General features: G+C 41.6%; 1 long non-coding RNA gene across 1 annotated transcript in view; it reads left to right on the forward strand.

The window, feature by feature from the left end:
* The first annotated feature begins 18,355 nt into the window (after nucleotides 1-18,355).
* The window catches only part of LOC143797325 (uncharacterized), a 33,363-nt gene continuing 32,197 nt past the window's right edge, over nucleotides 18,356-19,521 (forward strand). Inside the window, exon 1 of the long non-coding RNA XR_013220451.1 lies at nucleotides 18,356-18,482. This is a non-coding gene — a long non-coding RNA (uncharacterized LOC143797325). The remainder of the gene's footprint in view (nucleotides 18,483-19,521) is intronic.

The following is a 19,521-nucleotide window of genomic DNA, read 5'->3' on the forward strand; positions in this document are numbered from 1 at the left end:
TTGATTGGAGCCAATTTCATCCTACAACAGAACAATGACCCAAAGCGCACCTCCAAATTATGCAAGAACTATTTAGGGAAGGAGCAGGCAGTTGGTATTCTATCTGTAACTGAGTGGCCAGCGCAGTCACCAGATCTCAACCCCATTGAGCTGTTGTGGGAGCAGCCTGACTTTTTTGGTACGCAAAAAAGTGCCCATCAAGCCAAACCAACTTGTGGGAGGGGCTTCTGGAAGCATGGGGTCAAATTTCTCCAGATTACGTGGAATGCCAAAGGTCTGAAATGCTGTAATTGCTGCAAAGGGAGCATTCTTTGACGAACGCAAAGTTTGAAGGAGAAAATTATTATTTCAAATAAAAATCTTTTTTTAGAACCTTATCAATGTCTGGACTAGACTTTCAATTCATTTGGCAACTAATTTAATTAATAAAAGTATGGGTTTTCATGGAAAACACAAAATTGTCTGGGTGATCCTAAACTTTTGAACGGCAGTGTATATGGAGCCTATAAAGTGGCATCTAAAACTCTAGTTACATTCAGTGCAGAATTCCACATTTCTGTACTAAGAAAACAGACACAAACAGTTTCAAATCAACACTTAATGATCAAAAAAACAAAATGCATTAAAAAAGCAGTAGAAATGCAATAATGCCAGCAGATTGTAATTGGGGATTTTGATGCGTTTTCACATGTGGGAACAACCTCAAGAATCTATAGCTCGTCCTTCAAAAAACAAAACCACATTGCTACATTGATGTTTTGAAGGATCCCAAATTATGCATTTACTACTTATACATGAGACCTAAACAAATGTTTCCCAAAAAGGTTTTTTCAGGATGTTTTCACAATTTTAATGTGACTCTTACGAGTTAAATGTCAGAAAAAAATATTTGCAACATAAAGACGAGCAAATCTCTTTAAAATTGAGTTCACCACAATCAGTAAAATTTTATATTTTTATAAGAAATTCAAATTGATATTCAGCTCTGGCAAAAATTAAGAGACCACCACATGAAAACCCTGTCATGGGCAGCCCAATCTCCAGACCTGAACCCCATTGAAAACCTCTGGAGGATGATGGATAGTCACAAGCCATCAAACAAAGAACTGCTTACATTTTTGTACCAAGAGTGGCATAATGTCACCCAGAAGCAGTGTGAAAGACTGGTGGAAAGTATGCCAAGATGCATGAAAGCTGTGATTAAAAATCATGGTTATTCCACAAAATATTGATTTCTGAACTCTTCCTGAGTTAAAACATTAGTATTGTTGTTTCTGAAAGATTATGAACTTGTTTTATTTGTATTATTTGAGGTCTGAAAGCACTGTTGTTTTTTATTTGACCTTTTCTCCTTTTCAGAAAAAAAATACAAAATGTATTACTTGGAAATTTGGAGACATGTTGTCATAAGTTTATACTGTAGAATAAAAGAACAATTTATATTTTACTCAAAAATATACCTATAAAGAGAAAAATCAGACAAACTGAACATTTTGCCGTGGTCCCTTAATTTTTGCCAGAGCTGTATATGCTATACATTGAAAGTATTCCTAAACCTTCACAAGCAATAAGATATATATGACAGCTCTTTTCTTCACTGCTGTGCTGTCACAGATATAGTTTCTTCAGTATGCAACTTTTCTATCTTTGTGATGCTTCATCACCATCCAGATAAACCAGAAAATGGCTGTCGCATTTCCTGCTCCAGCTTTTATACAGGCTGATAGTCCCTGTTTTTTTTTTGCTGTGCTGTACCATGTGATGTGATTCATGTAAGACATTATGGGTTAGCCGGTGGGCCAATACTAACAATACTAACACAATGTGATCCTTCTCTGGCTGATGCAGACTTCTGTAATGTGTAAAATGTGAGTGGTCTTTGGTTTACTTAATCAAATAAAATAGCAAATTGTTTGATTTTACCATGTTCAGCAAATTCACCAGAATTTGACAAATTCAAACTACTTTTAAATATGCTAATTTCTTACCAGAAATGTTATATTAAAAAAAAAAAAACTGCATAACATATCTTTGGCTGAATTCTGTAAAAAAATATAAGATTTTTATGTTAATTAATTTTCAGTGAAAAACTAAAAAGAGTGGGATGTGTAAATATTCAAGAAAACAAGGTGTATCTTCCTCCTAATGCATAGTAAATAGTGAGGTGGTGCATGGTCATTTTGTTGAAGTTCAGCTTTAATCTTGCAAGCGCATTTTTGCTATTTGCCTTTGCTCTTTCAGTTTTTCCTCCTTTTACAAGTGTCATAACATTTTATTCTTCTGTCTATATAACCATATGATTAATTGCAGGATGAGTTGTAGTTTTATGCTGTCATTCATTTTATTACATAGTGTATTATAAAATGCTATTTCAATATTTTTTAGGTTTTTGCAGTATTCAATATGCAGTAAAAATGTCAAAAAATAATACTGTTTCATATATATATTATTACATTGATAAAAAAACAGCCATTTACTTTATATTTTACTACTTTAACCTCTCCATGATATCCACTGTCGGAAGTGGGTGTAATAAGTGGGCACACGGGATGGACCTGCCTGATCATGGCTATGTGTTACATCCAGGACCTGAATCTAGGAATTGTGGGTCGAGTGGAGCTCCTCCAGTGATTGTTAACCTATTAAATGTCGCTGTCCAGCTTTGACAGTGGCATTTAGCACAAGGTGGCATTGGGGTGTGCATCAGTACATGTGCCAATCGACACGCCCGTGACATGATTGCTGTTCATTGATGGGCTGCTATGACAACCAGAGGTCTGCTGAAGATCCACATGCTCATCATTATGAAGCTTCTTTGAAAATCTGCCTGTGGCTGGGCTTCAAAGGAGACTGTTATTCTTGCTATATACAGCGATGCTGTGGCATTGATGTATACAGCACAAGCAATCAGATTATTGCAGCTTCAAGTCCCCTATGGGGACTAACAAGAAAAGTGTAAAGTAAAAAAAAAGTTTTAAAAAATATTTTTTAAAACGTTTTTAAATCACCTCCTTTTTTCCTATTAAAAATAAACATTAAAAAAATAAAAATACACATGTTCAGAAAATTTTGATCTATCAAAATATATAAATTATTAATATGATCGGTAAACACCATAAATGAAGAAAAATCAAGATTGCCAAAATTAAATTTTTTTTGGTTGCTGCAATTCCAGAAAACATGCTGTATCAAGCGATGAAAAGGTCACATCTATCCAAATATGGTATCACTTAAAACGACATTTCATCTTGCAAAAAATAAGCCATTATACAGCTCTATCGACAGAAAAATAAAAACTTTACAGGTCTCGGAAAAATGAAATATGACCCAAACTTATGATTTTTTTTCTCCACTCAAATAATTAAAAAACTTGACACTTTTGGTATCACTGTAATTATACTGATGAGTAGAATCACATGTCAATGTATTTTTTACCACAAAATGTACACCATAAAAACAATTCTCAAAAAACTGTCAAATTTGTTTTTATTTCACAATTTTTCCCCACTTGGAATTTTTTCCTGTTTATTTGAGTACTATGTGGTAAACTGAGTGGTGTCGCTCTAAAGTGCAACTTGTCTTGCAAAAAAACAAGTCCTCACTTATCTATGTGGACAGAAAAATAAGAGTTATAGCTTTGATAAGAAGAGAGAAAAACTAAAACACAGAGGGGTTAAAAAAAATTAACATGAGTTTGCCGCTCTTTATGCAAGACCCATTTTTTTTTTCTTTTTAACTGCCGTAGCTGTTTTCATGATCTATTTTTTGCATGAGCTGTAGTGTTCATTGGTACTATTTAGGTTTAACTATGATTTTTTTATTGCTTTTTTTGGGAAGGTGTAATGATCAAAAAACATTTCTGGCATTTATGTACAGCCAGTGGTCCCCCGCCTGCCTTCAAGGCAACGGTGATCACAATCTCAAGTCCTCTGTTCACTCTTATTGGATGACTGCATTGAGAAGTGGATTCATCATTCATGCTTTCCTCTGTTCTACTCAATGTTTCTGTGGTCATGTAGTAAGTGGCCTGTTCTAATGATCATTGAAGACCCTAACAGTGGGGCCGAGGTCATCAGACCGGTCCTTTGGATGATTTATAGGTTTCCTTTGTGAATAACCAAATTCATAGGTGGTGAGCAGTAGAGCCAAATATCATGTTAGAGATGGACTTCACAGAAAATTACACTGTTCTAATGTATATTTGTTTCTTTTTCCTAATTTTTTGGAACTGCTTGACTTAGATGCTGACACACATACCTCCACTCCAAATGTGCTCCTTATTCTCGTCATTACTTTTTCATTCTTTTGTGGCTTGGCGATTATTATTATAGGGAGCTTGATAAAATATTCCAGGAGAAACAAGAAAGGTGAGAACATTCATTATAATCCTCTGTAGAGTCCATTGTGTGGAAATTTGTCATGTTACAAAAGAATTCTAGTTTTTACAGAAACGTGACTTGGAGGGAGATGTAAGATCGTTTTTGTGCTGCCATTTGTACCGTCAATTATGTTTTAAACAGATTTATGAAAAATTTGCACTGCAGAGGATTGCAGTTTGCTTTCATTCCCAGTTTCCTTTTCATGCTAGAATATATGTAACCAGATGTCTAATACATTTTTGGCTAAATTCACACATCTGTGAATATTTTTACATTCACGAGAAATGGACCAGGTTTGGTTTTACATTGCTGTGGAATCCATGTTTCATTGTTTTTCAATGGCTTTTGGAAACTGAAACCATCTTAGAGAATCACACCCGTGAATTTATTTTATTTTACCGCAAGATAGGTATCATGTACAGTTGTGCTCAAAAGTTTAGATACCTTGGCAGAACTTTTGCTTTCTTGGCTTTTTTTTCAGAGAATATGAATGATAACACCAAAACTTTTTCTCCACTCATGGTTAGTGGTTCGGTGAAGCCATTTATTGTCAAAGGATGACATTTTCTCTTTTTAAATCATAATGACAATCCAAAACATCCAAATGACCCTGATCAAGAGTTTACATATTCTGGTGATTTTGGCCTGATAACATACACAGAAGTTAACACAAATGGGTTTGAATGGCTACTAAAGGTAACATCGTCACCTGTGACCTGTTTGCTTGTAATCAGTTTGTGTGATACAAGCTGAGTGAGTTTCTGGGATCCAGACAGACTGTTGCATCTTTCATCCAGCCACTGATGTTTCTGGATTGTGAGTTATGTAGAAAGCAAAAGAATTGTCAATGGATCTAAGGGAATAGGTAAAACAGAAAAGGGATACAAAAAGATATCCAAGGAATTGATAATGCTATTTTCCTGTGTTCACACTGTGATTAACAAATAGAAAATCAGGGGCTCTATAAAAACAAAACAACGGTCAAGTAGACAAAAAGTTCATCCACAACTACCAGCAAAAATGTTCGGGTTGCAAATATAAGCCCACAAATAACATCAGCTGAGAAACTGGACTCTCCGAAAACTAGTGGTGTGGCTGTTTCAAGATGCACAATAAGGAGGCACTTGAAGAAAAATGAGCTGCGTGGTTGAGTCGCCAGAAGAAAGCCATTACTGTGCAAATGCCCCAAAAAATACATCGCCTACAATACGCAAATCAGCACAGAGACAAGCCTCAAAATTTCTGAAATAAGGTAATTTGGAGTGATGAGAACAGAATTGAACTTTTTCGCGACAACCATAAACATTACACTTGGAGAGAGGTCAACAAGGTCAATTATGAAAGGAACACCTTTCTTAATGTAAAGCACAGCGGTGGATCGCTGATGTTTTGGGGATGTGTGAGCTACAAAGGCACAGGAAACATGGACAAAGTTGAAGGGAAGATGAATGCAACAAGTTATCAGTAAATACTAGAGGTAAATTTGCAATCATCAGCCCGGAAATTAGGCATGTGAACTTTTGATCAGGGTCATTTGGATGTTTTGGGTTGTCATTGTGATTTATAAAGAGAAAACACAATAGTTTGACAATAAATGGCTTCACCCAAAGACTAACCATGAGTGGAGAAAAAGTTTTGGTGCTATCATGCATATTCTTTGAAAAAAGGCCAAGAAAGCAAAAATGTTGCCTGGGTATGTAAACTTTTGAGCACAACTGTATGTGAGTATAATTAGTGTTTTATCAGCCATGCTCCTGTCCATGCTGGCATCATATAACCATCTCTTTAACTTTCTGTATCACTTTGTGGAGTCATGGTTATAACTCTTAATTAATTTGGCCTACTTTACTAATTCACACACTTAAGACTGAGGTACAAAATATCAGTTTTAATTATCAGGACTTTGGGTACGTATAAATACAATGCAAACAGGTATCTTTAGTACATAAAAATGTATTCAATTTTTTATTTTTTATATTTTCTTAGTAATTCCAGTGTTTCATTTTCATTTTAAAATAAACTTACTTCTAAATGTATTAATCTTGCTTTATTTAACATTATATTAGCTCTTCAACCATTTCTTCCTTCTGAACCAGTGTATGAAGAGGTTCACTTAAACTTGATAAGAAAAAACGAGCTCTCTCACAAATCTGGTAAGTTTAATATTGTTATATTTATTAGCTTGGAATCTACCGTAATTGGAGACGTGAGAAGATGTATTAGGTGTTTTGAAGAGTTTTTGAATCCTCTTAAATCCGGTTTATGAACAGCTTCATAGACTCCCGAAAAACCCTTGTAATTCATGTCTATTGGAAATTCACATTGCTGTAATATGAGGAATATTTTTTTCTCCTAGATGAGGATAGGAAAAGTGCCTGTCGTAGTCGGGACTTCTATTCCTACTCCTAGTTTTTTTCTGTCTTAGGTACCCAAGCTATGAGTAATATTCAGAGTACCGAGTCCTTGTCTTTCCAAATAGTCTCTGAATATTTTTGGATATGTTGATCTCTCAGAAAACAAGATCAAAGGGAATTGAGGCATTACACAATAATTTGGCAGAAATATGAGTTATACAATGGGTTGTCAAAACATCCTGGGATACAAAATAAATTACATGAGAGAATGTGGGGGAACTTTCCATTTGTCAGAGTGACCTGGTTCAAGAGAATTTGGGCTGAATCCTCAGAATTTTGGGTGGTTGTCCTATGTTATCATTAAATTTGGAAACCACAATGTGTCCTTGACAATTTCTGGGAATTGTAAGAAAAACCATAAAAAAGGCCATAAAAATATCAGTTCGTAGACAGATGATAGCTTGGAACATAAGTCATTCTTGCATATCACTATTTTCTTGCATTTTATTCAGTTTAAAAGAACAGACATTAACCATTTCTTTCACACCTGCTGAGAGAGCGCATTGCCACTTTTTTCAGCAAATCCCAGTGCACAGGAAGTCTTTTTGTTGTAGAAACTGAGCAAAAACTGAGAGTAATCTCTCCAAATTCTCCTTGAAAACATCGAGCTTAGTTTGTTTAGTTTTTGCTGCACATACCAACTGTTTAAGTAGAACCTAACGAACACTGCAAGAAAAGACTCCTCGAAAGCCATTTAAAAACGGTTTCATTAAATGCTTCAGGAAAAGCAAAAACTCTTTCAAAAAGGAGTTCCCTCAATAGATTTTTGCTAAAAAAAAAAAATCTCATGTTTTTTAAATGCTTCAAAAACCTCCATGTGTACATAGCCTTAGGGTACTATTCACATTGAGTTTTTTTTAGGAATCTGTTGAGCAGAGACTAGCAGTGTACACAGAGTTTTTCTGATGAGTTTTTCAGAAGAAATTAAGCAGACCCTTCAAGGTTTTTGAGGCGTTTTGTATTTTTAATGAGGATTTAAATAGTTTACGCTAAGTTTCAGCTTTAACAGCTCAAAAAAAAAAAATACTCCGTGCACACATAGCTACTGAGCAGAAAGTCTCCAAAAAACTCAATATCTCAAATGAAAATTTCTCATTCAGATTCCACATCAAAAATTCAGTAAAAGACTCAATGTGCACATACCATTGTGTTTTTTTCACAACCACAAACATGTTTTAGATGTTGTGTAATGTAGCAGGGAGAATCAAATAACACACTGTACTGATATCTCTGAAATCTATGACCTGATATAGTGGGGGGTAACTAAATTTACAAGTTGAGATTTACAATTAATGAATCTATGGGACTGTGTATCATTTGATAACTAATGCTTTCCTAGATGTCTGGTGATAAGAATAAGATTTTTGTTGTGTCCTTCTCTAGTAGGCCTGCATGAAGACATGACTCTAAATTTGATGGGGTTACTCAGATATGGAGTTCTTTTGTCTTCTACACATGTTGACTGGTCTAAAGTATGATAGATTCTACACTGCAGGCTGTTAATGGATTTTATTGTTGCCACCTGGATAAGGGCCATCAACTAGCGATTAAGGTCCTTCAAAAACCAACATTCTTAGTCACACTTCCAAGCGCATTGATAATTTCAATGTTAAGGATGCCCTTATATTAGGAACATGCTGTCTTGGAATGTTAATGATGTGCTAGCTGATATAGTACTTCATGGCAGTTATATCTGAGCAGGTAGGCTATGGTGACAGATGGCATTTAATAGAACAGTGTCTGCATGGTCACAAATTAATAGGTTTTAACCAGGTTTTAACCATAAATGAGAGATTTTATTATGTTTAGTCTAAGTAGTAAAAGAGTGAAAGGTAATTAAGGTTTACAAAGAAACTATCTCAAAAAATATATTTAAATCATATGTCTAAGTTGCATGTTTTCAATTTTTTTTACTTTTTTTATAACAAATTTTATTAAAAAGAAAAAAATAATCTATTAAATTTCACAATGGCCAATGTTAGGCACTGGGATTTTCCCGCTGCACAGGGTAAATCCCAAGCCTTGCTTGCATCTGTAGTCTCCTATTCTGCTTTTACCGCTGCAGGTGGTGCTGAGCATAGATGTCGGTCCCAGCGTCTTGCTCACACTGGTGCTATTCGTCTGGTTACTGGCTACTCTTCAGCCAAGCCTATGGTAACCAGAGGTAGGCAGCAACAAACGGCCGCTCTTGAGGCTAAGTCAAGAAATTACCCTTCTAAACATGCTCGTGATGTGGTGGCGTCTCATTGGTGGTCGGTCGTCAGCTGCTCTGGTGATGTGGCAGCTCCAGATTGGTCCACGGGCAAGGTCCTGTCTGACTAGACTGAGCTGTACATATAAAAGGATTTCAAAGGCACACGCGGGTGCATTAGTGTCAACTTATATTCATGTGTTTATGAACTTTGCTACTGTTTGGTCTGTGTCAGCATGTGCTCGGGATCTGCTGTAAGCCATTAGAATTCCGGCACCCCTGGAGAGGAGTTTTTTGTATAAATTCAGGGCTGGCACATAGTCATTAGCATTCCAGCACCTCTGTAGAGGAGTTGTTTGAGTGCTGTTGCTGATTGTATGACCACTGTATGTTACCTGCACTGTTAGTGAGCTTCAGTCCTCTGTGAGGTTAACAGGGATCGTGTCTAGCATCATACAGTATCTTTCATTACTGTGTGCGAGTGACACAGTTCTATTGCAGAGCATCTGCTCCATTGCTGTGTGCAAGTGACGCAGCTCTATTGCAGTGTATGTGTTTCGTTACTGTATGCGAGTGACACTGCTATATTTGTTACAATAATATATTCACTCAGGCACGGTGTCATCTGAAACAAGGTAGTTCTTTATTCCTATCTTGCAGCAACTGGACAAGGTATTGGTCATAAGCATTGCCAAACTTATTGTACATCATCAGACTTTTTATAATCTTAGACTACAATAGAGTCACCCACATACTTGTCTTTCTTATTGGTTAATATCTATTTGTGTAATTCATTTCGTATGATATTAGTTATACAAAAAGATACGCGAATTGATGATCTCTTAAAATCTCTGCCCCCAATTTGCCTGCTTATCTAACCCTCGGGTGTTAACAACACAAGTCCTGGAAAAATCCAAGGTTGCAGTCTCATTCTATCTCTCTCCCCGAAACATGTGTTTGAAACGTACAAATCTACAAATATTCTTTTGTCCCTGCCATGAAAACATTTCTTGGAATTACATTTTGCTAAAACTTTTAATTTTCCTAACAATTTTAGTCTCGTATAATATTCTGTCATTTCAGGAAGAGTTTTCAGCAAAACTTCCAGGATTATAATAACTGGTAACACCTCTTTATAAGTTGACAATCACAGTGGTTGATGTCACAGCTATACCTCCCTTCACAATGATCTTTGCACATGCTGAATAGATGTTTTAACATAAGATAAAGTTCGAGTCTGTTCATGGTGGCTAACGTACATGTGACATTTTTGAAACAGGAAGTTAGTTTATAAAAGCACCATTGGCCAGGGTGAAAATTCCAAAGATAATATATTAAATTAACATAGATTGCTATATGGTAAAGTATAAAATTATTGCAAAAAAATAATACACTCACTAACAATTAGAAAAATATTTAGAATTGGGAGTCCACAGTGGTTGATACCTTTTAATGGCTAACTGAATAGATGGTAACTAGTGTTGAGCGATACCGTCCGATACTTGAAAGTATCGGTATCGGAAAGTATTGGCCGATACCGGCAAAATATCGGATCCAATCCGATACCGATACCCGATACCAATACAAGTCAATGGGACTCATGTATCGGACGGTATTCCTGATGGTTCCCAGGGTCTGAAGGAGAGGAAACTCTCCTTCAGGCCCTGGGAACCATATAAATGTGTAAAAGAAAGAATTAAAATAAAAAATATCGCTATACTCACCTCTCCGACGCAGCCGGGACTTCAGCGAGGGAACCGGCAGCGTTGTTTGTTTAAAATTCGCGCTATTACTTGGTTACGTGAATTCCCGGCTTGTGATTGGTCAGGTCGGCCATGTTGCCGGGACGCGGACCAATCACAGCAAGCCGTGACGAAATTACGTCACGGCTTGCTGTGATTGGTCCGCGTCCCGGCAATATGGCCGCCCTGACCAATCACAAGCCGTGACGTCACGGGAGGCTGGACACACGCTCATTTTAAAATGGGCGCGTGTCCAGCCTCCCGTGACGTCACGGCTTGTGATTGGTTGCGCCGCGGTCAACCAATCACAAGCCGGGAGGCTGGACGCGCTCATTTTAAAATGGGCGCGTGTCCAGCCTCCCGTGACGTCACGGCTTGTGATTGGTTGCGCCGCGGTCAACCAATCACAAGCCGGGAGGCTGGACGCGCTCATTTTAAAATGGGCGCGTGTCCAGCCTCCCGTGACGTCACGGCTTGTGATTGGTTGCGCCGCGGTCAACCAATCACAAGCCGGGAGGCTGGACGCGCTCATTTTAAAATGGGCGCGTGTCCAGCCTCCCGTGACGTCACGGCTTGTGATTGGTCAGGGCGGCCATATTGCCGGGACGCGGACCAATCACAGCAAGCCGTGACGTAATTTTGTCACGGCTTGCTGTGATTGGTCCGCGTCCCGGCAACGTGGCCGACCTGACCAATCACAAGCCGGGAATTCACGTAACCAAGTAATAGCGCGAATTTTAAACAAACAACGCTGCCGGTTCCCTCGCTGAAGTCCCGGCTGCGTCGGAGAGGTGAGTATAGCGATATTTTTTATTTTAATTCTCTCTTTTACACATTTTAACATTAATGTTGTTGCGATACCCGATACCCGATACCACAAGAGTATCGGAATCCCGGTATCAGAATTCCGATACAGCAAGTATCGGCCGATACCCGATACTTGCAGCATCGGAATGCTCAACACTAATGGTAACTCCTTGCAAACTTTCAAGACTACACAGGTCTCTTCATCAGGCATAGACTAAAAGAAATTCTGGAGAATCACATATTTATGCACAACACATCACAGAAAAAAAAAGAAAGAAACAAACATGGATTTTTCTATCTAGTGGCTAACACGGTACCAAGATATATATCTTTCCTGTCACTAACAGTTATTAATTTATTTTTTATGGCTTGTCTTTAACAGAAGCATTTAAAAATTAGCTAATTAATGATTAGTATAAGCTACTTTAGGGTGAATCTTACAAATTAAATAAATTTGTATTGCACTGCAAAAATAACTGGTTTTCCCTTATAATCAACTTTTGGGGGCAATTGTGTTATACCAATTATTATAATTTGTGTCCTAGAGCTGGAAAATGGATATGATGATGTGGATGATAAACTGTCCTTTAATTCTGAAGGGAAAGACAGTGTAGAAGACAACAAAAAAGGTCTGTATATTTTCATACTGCATTTTGCTTAAATATTACATTTCAAAATAGATTAAAAAAAAAGTATATTTTGCATTAGTTAACTTTTTCTAGGCAAATTTGTCTTTACAATTATTGCAGTATTTCATTTACATAAATGAAATTGCTTTTCTCTTTAAATCAACATTTAGCAGTTTATTCTGTACTAGATGGTGGCCCAATTCTAACGCATCAGGTATTCTAGAATATGTATGTCCACGTAGTATATTGCCCAGCCATGTAGTATATTGCCCAACCACATAGTATATTGCCCAGCGACGTAGTATATTGGCCAGCGATGTAGTATAGTATATTGCCCAGTGACGTAGTATATTGCTTAGTGACGTAGTATATTGCCCAGTGACGTAGTATATTGCCCAGCGACGTTGTATATAGCCCATTGACGTAGTATATTGCCAAGTGACATAGTATACAGCACAGAGCCACGTAGTATATTACCCTGTGACGTAGTATACAGCACAGAGCCACGTAGTATATTGCCCAGTTACGTAGTATATTGCACAGCCGCGTATGTCACAGGTTAAAAAAATAAAAAATAAACATATACTCACCTTCCGCAGGCACGTTGTAGTTCTGTCGCCTGTGTGGGGTGCAGGCGGAAGCTTCCGGTCCCAGGGTGTGATGACGTCATGGTAACATCACCGTGATGTCAAGGCAGATCCTTATCGCGCAGGACCTGTGATGATGTCGTGGTCACATGACCGTGTCGTCACGGAAGGTCCTTCTCGCGAAGGACTTGTGATGACGTCGCGGTCAAATGACCGTGACGTCATGGCAGGTCCTTCTCTCAGACCATCCTTGCCACCTGAACGTGACGTTTGCATGGACCGGCCGGAGCATCCTGAGGAGCGGGAAAGGCGGCGGAAGGTGAGTATATAATGATTTTTTATTTTTTGTATTATTTTTAACATTAAATGTTTTTGCTATTGACGCTGCATAGGCTGCGTCAATAGTAAAAACTTGGTCACACAGGGTTAATAGTGGCGGTAACGCAGTCCATTACCGCTGGCATTAACCCTGTGTGAGCGGTGAGGGATGTATGCGGGCGCCGGACTGTGCGCGTCGCTGATTGGTCGTGGCAATGGTCGTAGGTGTTTTGCCACGACCAATCAGCGACTTGGATTTCCATGACAGACAGAGGCCGCGACCAATGAATATCCGTGACAGACAGACAGACGGAAGTGACCCTTAGACAATTATATAGTAGATTAACCCTAGAACGCATACCTGGGGCCTCGCAGGCCTGCCAGGTTACTTGTTTTCTATTTTCTGTAAAAGTACTTTAGTTAGAATTTTGAAAATCTAGGTAATCCTCAGGTATATAGTTGTTAGTAATTTCCAGTTATTCATATATTTTTATGTTACAGACATTTCGGTATAACAACCTTTTTTTGGGACTACCCCATATTCACGCACCTGGGGCATTTTAGGCCTGTACTAGGTTTACATGTGATACACAGATTTGCTTATCAAGGCAAATTACGGAGTCAATGATCCGATGTGGAATACGCTTTCTGGAACATGCAGAGCAAAGAGAAAAAAAAACAAAGCGCTGCTATATTTGTCCAGCAAAGAAGGAAAGAAAATCGGAGCGTTTCTGGTCTACTTGCGGACAAAATGTATGCAAGGAACATTCAGCTGAAAAATTAATATGCGAAAATTGTAGGGGGAATATGTAAAGTTACACATAAATATTCCTGCACCAAGTTTGCTACAACCAAAAAAACTTTTCATAAAAAAATTGCATATAGAATGCCTATATTTGGCATGCCCGTTTACTTACTATTTTGTTGTTTTATGCACATAATTATGTTTTGAAATATACACATCTTAGGCTGTGTTCCTAGTAGCGCTGGGGTTCGCCAGAAGGGGATCCATAATGGATCTGACCTCCTGGTAACTCCAGGATTCCACCAGCCTTAGCTGGGGTCCCCAGGAGGTCAGATCCATTACGGATCCCCTCCTGGCGGACCCCAGCGCTAGTTGGAATGCATCCTTACCTTGCAATTGTAAAGTACATTTTGAAATGTATTTTTATTTGAGTTATTCCATGATAATTGTAAACAGGCCTTAAGGTACCGTCACACTAGGCGATATCGCCAGCGATCCGTGACGTTGCAGCGACCTGGATAGCGATATCGCTGTATTTGACACGCAGCAGCGATCTGGATCCCGCTGTGAAATTGCTGGTCGCTGCTAGAAGGTCTGCACTTTATTTGGTCGCTAGGTCGCCGTGTATCGCCGTGTTTGACAGCAAAAGCAAGGATACCAGCGATATTTTACACTGGTAACCAGGGTAAACATCGGGTTACTAAGCGCAGGGCCGCGCTTAGTAACCCGATGTTTACCCTGGTTACCAGCGTAAAAGTTAAAAAAACAAACAGCACATACTCACCAGCGCGTCCCCCAGCCTCTGCTTCCTGACACTGACTGAGCGCCGGCCCTAAACTGAAAGTGAAAGCACAGCGGTGACGTCACCGCTGTGCTGTTAGGGCCGGAGCTCAGTCAGTGTCAGGAAGCAGAGGCTGGGGGACGCGCTGGTGAGTATGTGCTGTTTGTTTTTTTAACTTTTACGCTGGTAACCAGGGTAAACATCGGGTTACTAAGCGCGGCCCTGCGCTTAGCAACCCGATGCTTACCCTGGTTACCCGGGGACCTCGGCATCGTTGGTCGCTGGAGAGCTGTCTGTGTGACAGCTCTCCAGCGACCAAACAGCGACGCTGCAGCGATCGACATCGCTGTCGCTATCGCTGCAGCGTCGCTAAATGTGACGGTACCTTAAAGGGCCCCAGGTGCGTAAATGTGTAGATTTCTATGGGTATGCGTTCTAGGGTTAAAACCTTGTACGTATGAGCAAAACACAATGCAAAACACAATTCAAAAAACAAAAAGCAGCAGAAATAATCATATACCTCTATAGCTTCATATGACAGAAAAAGTAGAAGGCTAGAGGATTACGCATTTCAGATCATGATTCTTGGTCATAAGATTGTGATTATGTTCACCATGATCTGAAACGCGTGAGCCAGGAGCCCTCTTGCTTTATGATGCCTGTGTAAGGATTCCGGACTTCCCTGCTTCCTGTTCGCCCTGATCCAAGATGGAGTCTTGGATCTCACCCTGTCATGGAACTTCCTGTCTGTCCTGATTATTTAAGTCTGAGTCATGAGGTGTTCTGTGCTTGAGTATTTTGTGCTGCTGGCTCCTGAGCTTCTGCCTGTGTTCTGGGGAACTCCCTGCTTCAGCTGCTAAGTTCTCAGCAGTCTGCCTCGCCCCTTTGAGCTGCATCTCACCTCTGGAACTGCTGTGACTGGCAGCACACCTGTGGAAGGAATTCCCTTGTTTGCTAAGCTTTTCCCAGTGTTGTGCCTCTTTGCACAACCACACCAGGTGAGCAAGATTCCAGTGTTGCTTTTCTCACCAAGAGAGTTTTGTACTCATCTACTACGCTTAGATAGCGCTCTCCCTCTTTTTCCCTTCATCCTCTTTCACCAGGACTTTATGCTCAATGCATCATTGAGCATAAAGTCCTGGTGAAAGAGGATGAAGGGAAAAAGAGGGAGAGCGCTATCTAAGCGTAGTAGATGAGCTGTGCGCACGTGGGATCAAGTTTTGCTGGATTTCCTCGTTAAGTATTGTGTGCATTTCTACTTTACTTCTGCTGGATTCCCTAGTTTAAGTACTGTGTGCATTTCCACTAATAACCAACTGGACTTCCTTGTCAAGTGTCTTGTTTGCCCCCTCGTCATATCCTTGCTGGACTGGTTCATATTAGCGGTCGCGTCCCCCGCAATCCACTGTGCTGTGATTTACTATATTGTGCTGAGCAGGGGCGTAACGACCGCGGTCGCAGCGGTCGCCATTGCGACCGGGCCCCGCAGGTCAGGGGCCCCGGGCCGGCAGGGCAGGGCCGGGCTGGACATCGGGCACTTCTGGCAAATGCCAGAAGAGCCGATGCCAGTAGTGGGCCGCTGCACTGTTCCTCCCCCCCGCCGCCGCCGCATTTAACTATACCGGCGTCTATGACACCGGTATAGTTCAATGCAATGATGGAGGAGAGCGTCACCTGACGCTCCCTCTCCCATCATTCCCCGCTCTGCCTCTGACAGTACACTGCGGGTGCGCGATGATGTCATATCATCGCGCACCTGCAGTGTCCTGGGCAGACTGCAGCCACCAGGAGCAGCGCGGGCAAAAGGAAAGGTGAGGAGAGTTTTTTTTTTTCTTTTTCACCGGACTGTGGGGCCATTATCGGGGGGGGGGGGGGGAGATGAGATGCGGGCTGTGCTCTATATACCCCTGTGCTGGCTGTGCTCTATATACCCCTGTGCTGGCTGTGCTGCATATACCCCTGTGCGGGCTCTGCTGTATATATCCCTGTGCGGGCTGTGCTGTATATATCCCTGTGCGGGCTGTGCTGTATATATCCCTGTGCGGGCTGTGCTGTATATATCCCTGTGCTGGCTGTGCTCTATATACCCCTGTGCTGGCTGTGCTCTATATACCCCTGTGCTGGCTGTGCTCTATATACCCCTGTGCTGGCTGTGCTGCATATACCCCTGTGCGGGCTCTGCTGTATATACCCCTGTGTGGGCTCTGCTGTATATATCCCTGTGCGGGCTGTGCTCTATATACCCCTGTGCTGGCTGTGCTGTATATACCACTGTGCGGGCTGTGCTGTATATACCCCTGTGCCGGCTGTGCTGTATATACCCCTGTGCGGCTCTGCTGTATATACCCCTGTGCGGGCTCTGCTGTATATACCCCTGTGCGGGCTCTGCTGTATATACCCCTGTGCGGGCTGTGCTGTATATACCCCTGTGCGGGCTGTGCTCTATATACCCCTGTGCGGGCTGTGCTGGATATACCACTGTGCGGGCTGTGCTGTATATACCCCTGTGCGGGCTGTGCTGTATATACCCCTGTGCGGGCTGTGCTGTATATACCCCTGTGCGGGCTGTGCTGTATATACCCCTGTGCGGGCTGTGCTGTATATACCCCTGTGCGGGCTGTGCTGTATTTACCCCTGTGCGGGCTGTGCTGTATTTACCCCTGTGCGGGCTGTGCTGTATATACCACTGTGCGGGCTGTGCTGTATATACCCCTGTGCGGGCTGTGCTGTATATACCACTGTGCGGGCTGTGCTGGATATACCCCTGTGCGGGCTGTGCTGTATATACCCCTGTGCGGGCTGTGCTGTATTTACCCCTGTGCGGGCTGTGCTGTATTTACCCCTGTGCGGGCTGTGCTGTATATACCACTGTGCGGGCTGTGCTGTATATACCCCTGTGCGGGCTGTGCTGTATATACCCCTGTGCGGGCTGTGCTGTATATACCCCTGTGCGGGCTGTGCTGTATATACCCCTGTGCGGGCTGTGCTGTATATACCCCTGTGCGGGCTGTGCTGTATTTACCCCTGTGCGGGCTGTGCTGTATTTACCCCTGTGCGGGCTGTGCTGTATATACCACTGTGCGGGCTGTGCTGTATATACCCCTGTGCGGGCTGTGCTGTATATACCACTGTGCGGGCTGTGCTGGATATACCCCTGTGCTGGCTGTGCTGTATATACCCCTGTGCGGGCTGTGCTGGATATACCACTGTGCGGGCTGTGCTGTACATACCACTGTGCGGGCTGTGCTGTATATACCACTGTGCGGGCTGTGCTGGATATACCACTGTGCGGGCTGTGCTGGATATACCACTGTGCGGGCTGTGCTGGATATACCACTGTGCGGGCTGTGCTGGCACCCAACACCATGTTGCAGTGCAGGAGATTCCTGCAACAGTCCGAGGCGTATCTAGGGGAAGGGGGTGGGGGGGCGTCACGGAGGTAGGGGGGGGGGCCCCATTTGGAAGTTCGCACCGGGGCCCATAACTTTGTAGTTACGCCACTGGTGCTGAGCATCTCGTTACAATTGCAGGAATATCTGTGTTAGTTCTGTTTGCTTTCCTGTTTACCATATTGTGCTGTGAACCTCGTTACAATTGTAGGAATATCTGTGTTAGTTCTGTTTGCATTTCTGTTTTGTTTAAATACATCTTTTACTGCAGCTTTGCTCTCAGACTGGTTTTATCCCACGCTATCAGATTACTTAGTACCTATACAGTATATTGTTACAGGATACTCAAGCCATTTAGGAATCAGTTGGGATAATGCCGGCTGAGACAAAGTTGGATCAGTTGTTTTCTATGATCAACTCCTTACAAGGGGACGTAGAAACTCTGCAAAACAAGGTGACTCACTGGGAGGCCCATTTCGGGCAGGCGCTGCAGGATTTAGGTAATCAAGTAACAGCACGGGCGTCTCCGCCTCAGGGACAGTTACTGCCAACTAGTCCTCCCAAGTTACCGCCGTTTAGATTTAATGGTGAACGCTACAAATTTTGTGGGTTTATAAATCAATGCATTTTGTATTTTGATGTACATGCTGCCCACTTTCACACAGATCGATCCAAGGTTTTGTGTATAATTATGTTACTTCCCGAGCTCTCGCGTGGGCGAATCCACTAATTGAGACTCGTGACCCTCGCTTAAATAATCTGGATGATTTTCTTGCTGCAATGTCTGTGATGTTTGATGATCCAAATCGCCGCACTACAGCTGAAACTGCATTGTTGTCTTTACGTCGGGGTAAACGTTCCGTTGTTGAATACACCACTGAATTTAGGCAGTTAGCAGTGGATACGATGTGGGACTGTTATGCTCAATTACCCATTTTTAAGAAGGGACTTTCTAGTGTGATTAAGGACGAATTAGCCCATGCAGATTCTCCTCAAGAGTTAGAGGCATTCATACAACATTGTGTGCGCACTGACATACGTGTCACTGAACCTACGTTGCAGCCTCTAACCGTGTTTCTAACTCTCCCCTCCCTCCAAAGAACTTTCAGGCAAAGCCTCTTGGGAAGCAGAACCAGTCCCTATGCAAGTGGATGCTTTACAGCGCCGTGAGAGTAACGAGCGCAGGGAGCATCGCTTTCGTGAGAGTTTATGTTTTTATTGCGGTCAGTCTGACCATTTCCTTATAAACTGCCCTAAGCGGCCCCGCAAGATACTAGCTGCTGTAGGGGAACATGAGAATTGTGATGATGAATCTGTCATTTCTGAGTCCAGCTTTTCTATGAATGCTGCGTTTCCTTCCCTAGCAATGACTGCAGCTCCCAAGACAAGATAAGGATACACATTGTTCCCTTCCCATTAAGATCTTGTTATCGGGCCAATGGATCTCATGTGCAGCTATGGTGGATTCTGGAGCAGGGGGTAACTTTATGGACATCACATTTGCCAAGGAGCATGGCATACAGTGTCAACAGCGAGCCA

The sequence above is a fragment of the Ranitomeya variabilis genome, chromosome 1, assembly GCF_051348905.1.
Source record: "Ranitomeya variabilis isolate aRanVar5 chromosome 1, aRanVar5.hap1, whole genome shotgun sequence".
Taxonomy (NCBI): Eukaryota; Metazoa; Chordata; class Amphibia; order Anura; family Dendrobatidae; genus Ranitomeya; species Ranitomeya variabilis.